The sequence below is a fragment of the Micropterus salmoides genome, unplaced genomic scaffold (genome assembly GCF_014851395.1).
Source record: "Micropterus salmoides isolate LMB-PRFRI ecotype aquatic unplaced genomic scaffold, ASM1485139v1 Ms_hic_scaffold_5, whole genome shotgun sequence".
In the NCBI taxonomy this organism is placed as follows: domain Eukaryota; kingdom Metazoa; phylum Chordata; class Actinopteri; order Centrarchiformes; family Centrarchidae; genus Micropterus; species Micropterus salmoides.
Window position 1 is genome coordinate 17,573,537 of NW_024044237.1, and position 6,225 is coordinate 17,579,761.

General features: G+C 46.1%; 1 long non-coding RNA gene across 1 annotated transcript; it reads right to left on the reverse strand.

Annotated features, from left to right (window-relative positions):
- Positions 1-681: 681 nt before the first annotated feature.
- On the reverse strand, positions 682-1,115 carry LOC119889046. Its single transcript, XR_005441989.1, has 2 exons — positions 1,055-1,115; positions 682-974 (listed from the first exon to the last, which is right to left on the reverse strand). It is a non-coding gene; the product is annotated as an uncharacterized LOC119889046 (long non-coding RNA).
- Between the last annotated feature and the right edge of the window lie 5,110 nt (positions 1,116-6,225).

The following is a 6,225-nucleotide window of genomic DNA, read 5'->3' on the forward strand; positions in this document are numbered from 1 at the left end:
CAGCTCTGTCCTGGGCTGTCCTCTGGACTCAGTGAGGGAGGTGGGAGACGGAAGGGTCCTGGCTAAACTGACAGCTATGCCCTGTCAGCCCTGGAGCGCAGTTTCAGTGACAGGCTGCTCAACCCCTGCTGTGTGAAGGAGAGATACCGCAGATCTTTCCTTCCAGCGGCCGTCAGACTGTACAATGAACACTGTTGACTCTGTGCAATATATCCCATGTGCCATTATTACATCTGTGCATAATTTTCATTTGTGCAATTTTCACAAGTGCAATTTTACTAATTCATGTGCAATTACTGTATAATACAGTTTGCTATATCTGACTTATGTGCATTGCCCTTTTACAATACTTTTATATTACCAGTATTTATTTATGCCGCTGGAGACTGTACTGTATAAGGCATAGTTTATTTAGTCTTATTTAATGTACAGTAACTTCTCTGCTCTTGTCTTTGCTGTTGCAAACAGCAATATCCCCACTGTGGGACAAATAAAGGTTTTCTTATCTTATCTTATCAGACGGATACTTATTAGATTACTATTCTGAATGAATGCATTTACAACATATCAAGTAATCACACAAGACTGAATAACAAAGGGAAAAACAAGGGGAGGCGGACTCTGTCTCTACATAAACGAAGGTTGGTGTACAGATGTCACAGTGTTAGAGACACTATTCATAAACTGTAAACCCTTTTATTCACCGCGTGTTAGGGGACGGGACAGAAAGGACCCAAACGCAGCACTCAGAGCGAAGGAGGTTTTATTGAGGGTTCACGGGGGGGCAAAGGAAGAGGTGAGGGAGGAGAGTTGGACGCCAGGGGACGCGGGCACGGAGGACCAAGGAGCGGGCGAGGCACGGGTGGTGAGGCGAGGAGCAGGGAGGAGCCGGGAGGGCGCCGTGGAGGAAGCCCGAGAGGTGAGGACCGGAGGATGAGCCCAGCCGACTGAACGGATGACGAGGGTGAGTGAACCTGGGAGGGAAAACAGACAGAAAGACAGGGTTAGAGACTGGAGCGACAAAATGCAGGGACGATGAGAAAAAACAAGGAACATGAGAGCCTGGACGTAGAGGTGGCACCGGGTAAGGAGCAACGACGATCAAGCGAGGATGGAGTGGAGAACCGGGGTTGAAATACAGGCTGGGATGAGGTTGATTACTGGCAGGTGTGGCAGGCTGACGAGGTGGCTGATGAGGTGCAGGTGTAGGTAGTTGGCTGGGCTCAGGAGCCGAGGGAGAGAAGAGGAGAACACAGGGAGGCAGGCAGAGCAAAACAATGGGTGAAATAAAGTGAGAAAAAAAAGGTAAAACCAGGACACTCACCGTCAGCTGGGCTGTCCCCACAACACCGCGGGAGTTTTCCTCGTTTGTCCTGGACGCTTTTTACATTCTACCTCAGGCCTGTGTTAGTGAGGCATTACTACACCTGGCCGACCAGATAACTAACGTGGAGAAAAAACATCCAGACTCCCTATACATTGTTCTTGGGGACTTCAGCAGAGCAAACCTCAGCCATGAATTTCCAAAGTACAGACAGCATATTAATTGTCCCACCAGAGACACTAACACACAGGACCACTGCTACTCTACATTAAAGAACGCCTATCGCTCTGTCCCCTGTGCAGCCTTGGGACTCTCGGATCACTGTCTGGTTCATCTTATCCCGACATACATGCAGCGACTGAAATCTGATAAACCTTTTGTAAAAAGTGTGAAAAGATGGACCAACGAGTCAAAGCTGGATTTACAGGCCTGCTTAGACAGCAATAACTGGAGTGTTTTTGAGGCTGCAGCCACTGACCTGGATGAGCTAGCTGACACTGTGACATCCTACATCAGTTTTTGTGAGGACATGTGAGTGCAGACTAAAACCTTCCGCACATACAACAACCAAAAACCCTGGTTCACAGCAAAACTCAGGCAGCTTCGTCAGACCAAAGAGGAGGCCTTCAGAAGTGGGAACAGAGTCCTGTACAACCAGGAACAAACTGACTAAAGAGATCAAAGCAGCAAAGAGGAGCTACTCTGAAAAGCTAGGAAACCGTTTCACAGCCAGCGACCCTGCGTCAGTGTGGAGAGGCCTGCGGATAATTACTAACTACAGGAGACCATCCACCAACTCTGCTGGTACTCAACAACTGGCTGACGAGCTGAAAGGTTTCTATTGTAGGTTTGAGAGGATGCCACAGTCACACCATCTTCAAACAGTCACCTTCCCCAACTGCCTGAATATCTGCGCACACCAGCTGGCCCCTATCTTCACACAGATCTTCAACAGATCACTGGAGCTGTATGAAGTTTACATTTACATTTACTCATTTAGCTGACGCTTTTATCCATAGCGACTTAGAATTGCTATACATGTCAGAGGAGCAACTAGGGGTTAAGTGTCTTGTTCAGGGATACAATGGTGGATGTCTCACAGTGGGAATCGAAGCCAGGTCTCCCACACCAAAGGCAAGCATCTTATCTATGCGCCATCACCACCCCAGTTCCCTCCTGCTTCAAACGCTCCACAATCATCCCGGTCCCCAAAAAACCCTCCATCTCTGGATTAAATTAAGGCCTGTCGCCCTGACATCTGTAGTCATGAAGTCCTTTGAAAGACTGGTGTTGGCCCACCTGAAGGACATTACAGGCCCCTTGCTGGACCCCCTGCAGTTTGCCTGCAGGCCTAACAGGTCAGTGGATGATGCAGTCAACTTGGGACTGCATTACATCCTGCAACACCTCGACTCTCCAGGGACATATGCAAGGATCCTGTTCGTGGACTTCAGCTCGGCGTTCAACATCATCATCCCAGACATCCTCAGCACCAAACTCACCCAGCCTCCACCTGTCAGTGGATTACAAACTTCCTGACTGACAGGAGTCAGCAGGTGAGGTTGGGGAACATCACATCCAGCATCCGGACTATTAGCACCGGCGCCCCCCAGGGGTGTGTGTTCTCCCCACTGCTCTTCTCCCTCTACACCAACGACTGCACCTCAAGAGACCCATCTGTCAAACTCCTGAAGTTTGCTGACGACACAACGGTCATCGGCCTCATCCGGGACAGTGATGAGTCGGCCTACAGACGGGAGGTTGATAAGCTGGCTCTCTGGTGCAGTCAGAACAACCTGGAACTTAACATGCAGGAAACTGTGGACATGACCGTGGACTTCAGGAGGAGCCCCCACTCTGCCCCCCATCACCATACTCAACAGCCCTGTGTCTGCTGTGGAATCCTTCAGATTTCTGGGATCCACTATTTCCCAGGACCTGAAGTGGAAGCCCAACACTGACACCATCATCAAGAAGGCCCAGCAGAGGATGTACTTCCTGCGCCAGCTCAGGAAGCTCAACCTGCCTAAGGACCTGCTGATCCACTTCTACACAGCTATCATCCAGTCTGTCCTCTGCACGTCCATCACTGTCTGGTTTGGATCTGCCACCAAAAAGGACAGGGACAGACTACAACGGACAGTCAGGACCGCAGAAAAGATCAACAGTGCCAACCTGCCCTCCATTCAGGACTTATACATTTCCAGAGTCAGGAAACGGGCAGGAAACATCACTGCAGATCCATCTCATCCCGGAAACAACCTGTTGCAGCTTCTCCCCTCTGTAAGGCGCTACAGAGCACTGTACGCCAAAGCCAACAGACTCAGGAACAGTTTCTTCCCACAAGCCATCACTCTGATGAACAGCTGACTCTGATTCACAGTGTCAAGAATAAATCCTGTGTAATAACCCATTAACTCTGCCACCTGTTTACTGGCTACCACTTACTATATATTCATCATTCTTTATTTCAGAGTTGTTCACACTGTTCATATTGTCACCTACCTCATGTACATAACACAGCATACACATAATATTTATTTATTCCAGCATTCTTTGCACTCCTCACACTGTGTACATGAATGCTTGTATGTGTATGTGCACCTGTATATCACATCCACCTCAGACATGTGCATAACAATAATAGTAATAATAATTTACTCCTGCATTCTTTGCACTCTGCTTATCGCACTATTGTCTCAATCTGTCTGTTTTGTTCACAGTGTGTATATGTGTTCTCTATACTGTAGCCTGTGTTTGATTTTATTACTGTATTATTGTGTTATTGTATTATTGTATAAGTAAGCACATTGTGAGCATTGTACAATCCAGAGTCAAATTCCTCGTATGTGTACACATACCTGGAAAATAAAGCTGATTCTGATTCTAATTCTGATAAGCAAGAAAAGCTCTAGCAACCCTCTGAGCTAGAAAATGTCTGAGCACCAATGTTATTTTGCAAAGGGACTGTACCTTAAATAAGTACAATTAAAACAAAGCCCAAGTAGTTTTCCTAAAGTACTAGCAGTATAATATATCTTAATGATACCCTTCAAGTTTCATGGTATAAGGCTTGAGGGAACTGAACATTATATATACATATATAGTGTATATACCTACAGTATATAGTGACCTAATTATCCCTGAGAAGAACTGTCTCAGAAAACTTTCTTCCCTCCTTCTCCCCTCGCTCTCAGTCATTATGTGGACCACCAATTTATGTAACACTCATGCAAAAGTTTAAACCCCATGTGTCCTGTGTATCCCCTCCATTAAATTGATGACATAATGAAAGATGGAGGTGACATTATTATCTCACACTGCAGGAGAGGGGCTGTCTACTGTTATCCACAAAGCAAACATGTAATTCAAGCTTCCATTTTTAGATGAAGCCAATTGTTCTTCGCATTTCCCGGCAGAATTCGGTCCTTCTGTCTATCAAACACAATGAGGAGAGTAGAAAAAAGAATGTCAGAAAAGCATAAACAATGGGGGTGAGGATCAAAAGAAGAATAATAAAAGACATGGCTGTTTTTTTTTCTAAAAGCATGAACAACTTAATAAGGACAATTCTTTCTGCAGCACCACTGGCAGGCGTCCAAGGCAGACAGTTCAAAGCCGCTCATTGACTCTGAGCATTGTACCTTTTCACATAAAGCTAAAAGCAGAAAGTCAACATGCAGGTGACAAAGGAAAGAGATAAAAAAACAAGCTTGAAGAGGTGGAAGAAAAGAGGAAATGACAGCAATGGAAAGAAAATTGCGCTTTTAGTGTAGATGAAGAAAAAATGAAAAAGAGAAGAAGGTGGAGCTGTCATCAGGCAGTGGACTCAGTGGTCCTGGTGAACCTGTTAATCTCAAGGGCTAAGTCAGATGTGTGTGAAAGAAAGAAACAAATCTTAATAATGATGAAAGAAACCTACAAAAGGAGCCAAGCTGGTAACATGAAAAATGTCAGGCAAGGTAGGCAATTTGTTTCTAAAACACTTTTTGTCATTTTTGTTGAAATTGTCTTTATATACCAATACATATTAAAAAGTTAGGTGCTCTGAAAAAAGGGAAAATAAAAATCGAGTGTCTGTACTCCTCTCAGAGCTGCAGTAAACAATGGCTGGGTGACTGTCACTCTCCTTTGCTGCCATGGCTACCAGCCCTGCTGCTACAGGAGCCACCTAAATGTGCCTGGTCAGCTCTCTCCTGACTACGCGAAGCTTGGAGAGGTTAGACCGGAAGCATATCTGCATGGCTTTTCAACGATGCCGATAACTGAGGTTCACAAAGTAGCTGAAAAGTGACACTGTGGTCGCTTTATTTCTGCTGGACAGGTAATCTGGCTTTTTTCATTTTGACAGTAATTTGTTACTTTAATTTCTAGCCAACTTAGCAACCTACTTAGCATACAGGTAACAGTAGCTACGGCAGTGTAGGTGCAGGCTGGTGGAGCGAGCCAGAGTAGAGATGATTAATTTAGGGTGACCAGACGTCCCAGTTTTCCAGGGACCTGTCCCTTGGTGGCCTGTCCCCGTCTGGAGCTGTCCCTGGAAATGCCCCCGGTTTTAATTGTGTGTTAATCATCGAATGTATTAGGTGTCAACAGGCAGAAGATGAAATCAGATTTTACGTGGCCAGAAAGACTGGACAGCAGGGCATACAGGTGTAGTGCCGTAAAGTGATCGTCCGCCGAAAATTGATTGCCGTCCGCGGGAGCACGCAGCAGCATGTTAAAGCTGTATCGCCCAGTCTCTTCATGACTACAGCTGCTTTTATCTGGATCAAACAGACATAGGGTGCAAATAAACATCACTCTATGTCCGTGGTAATAGCAAAGGTATGTCTTTGTGATACTTACGTAATGAGCCACCCAGCCGCCCACTGACCACGGCATTGGTGTCGGCGTGTACC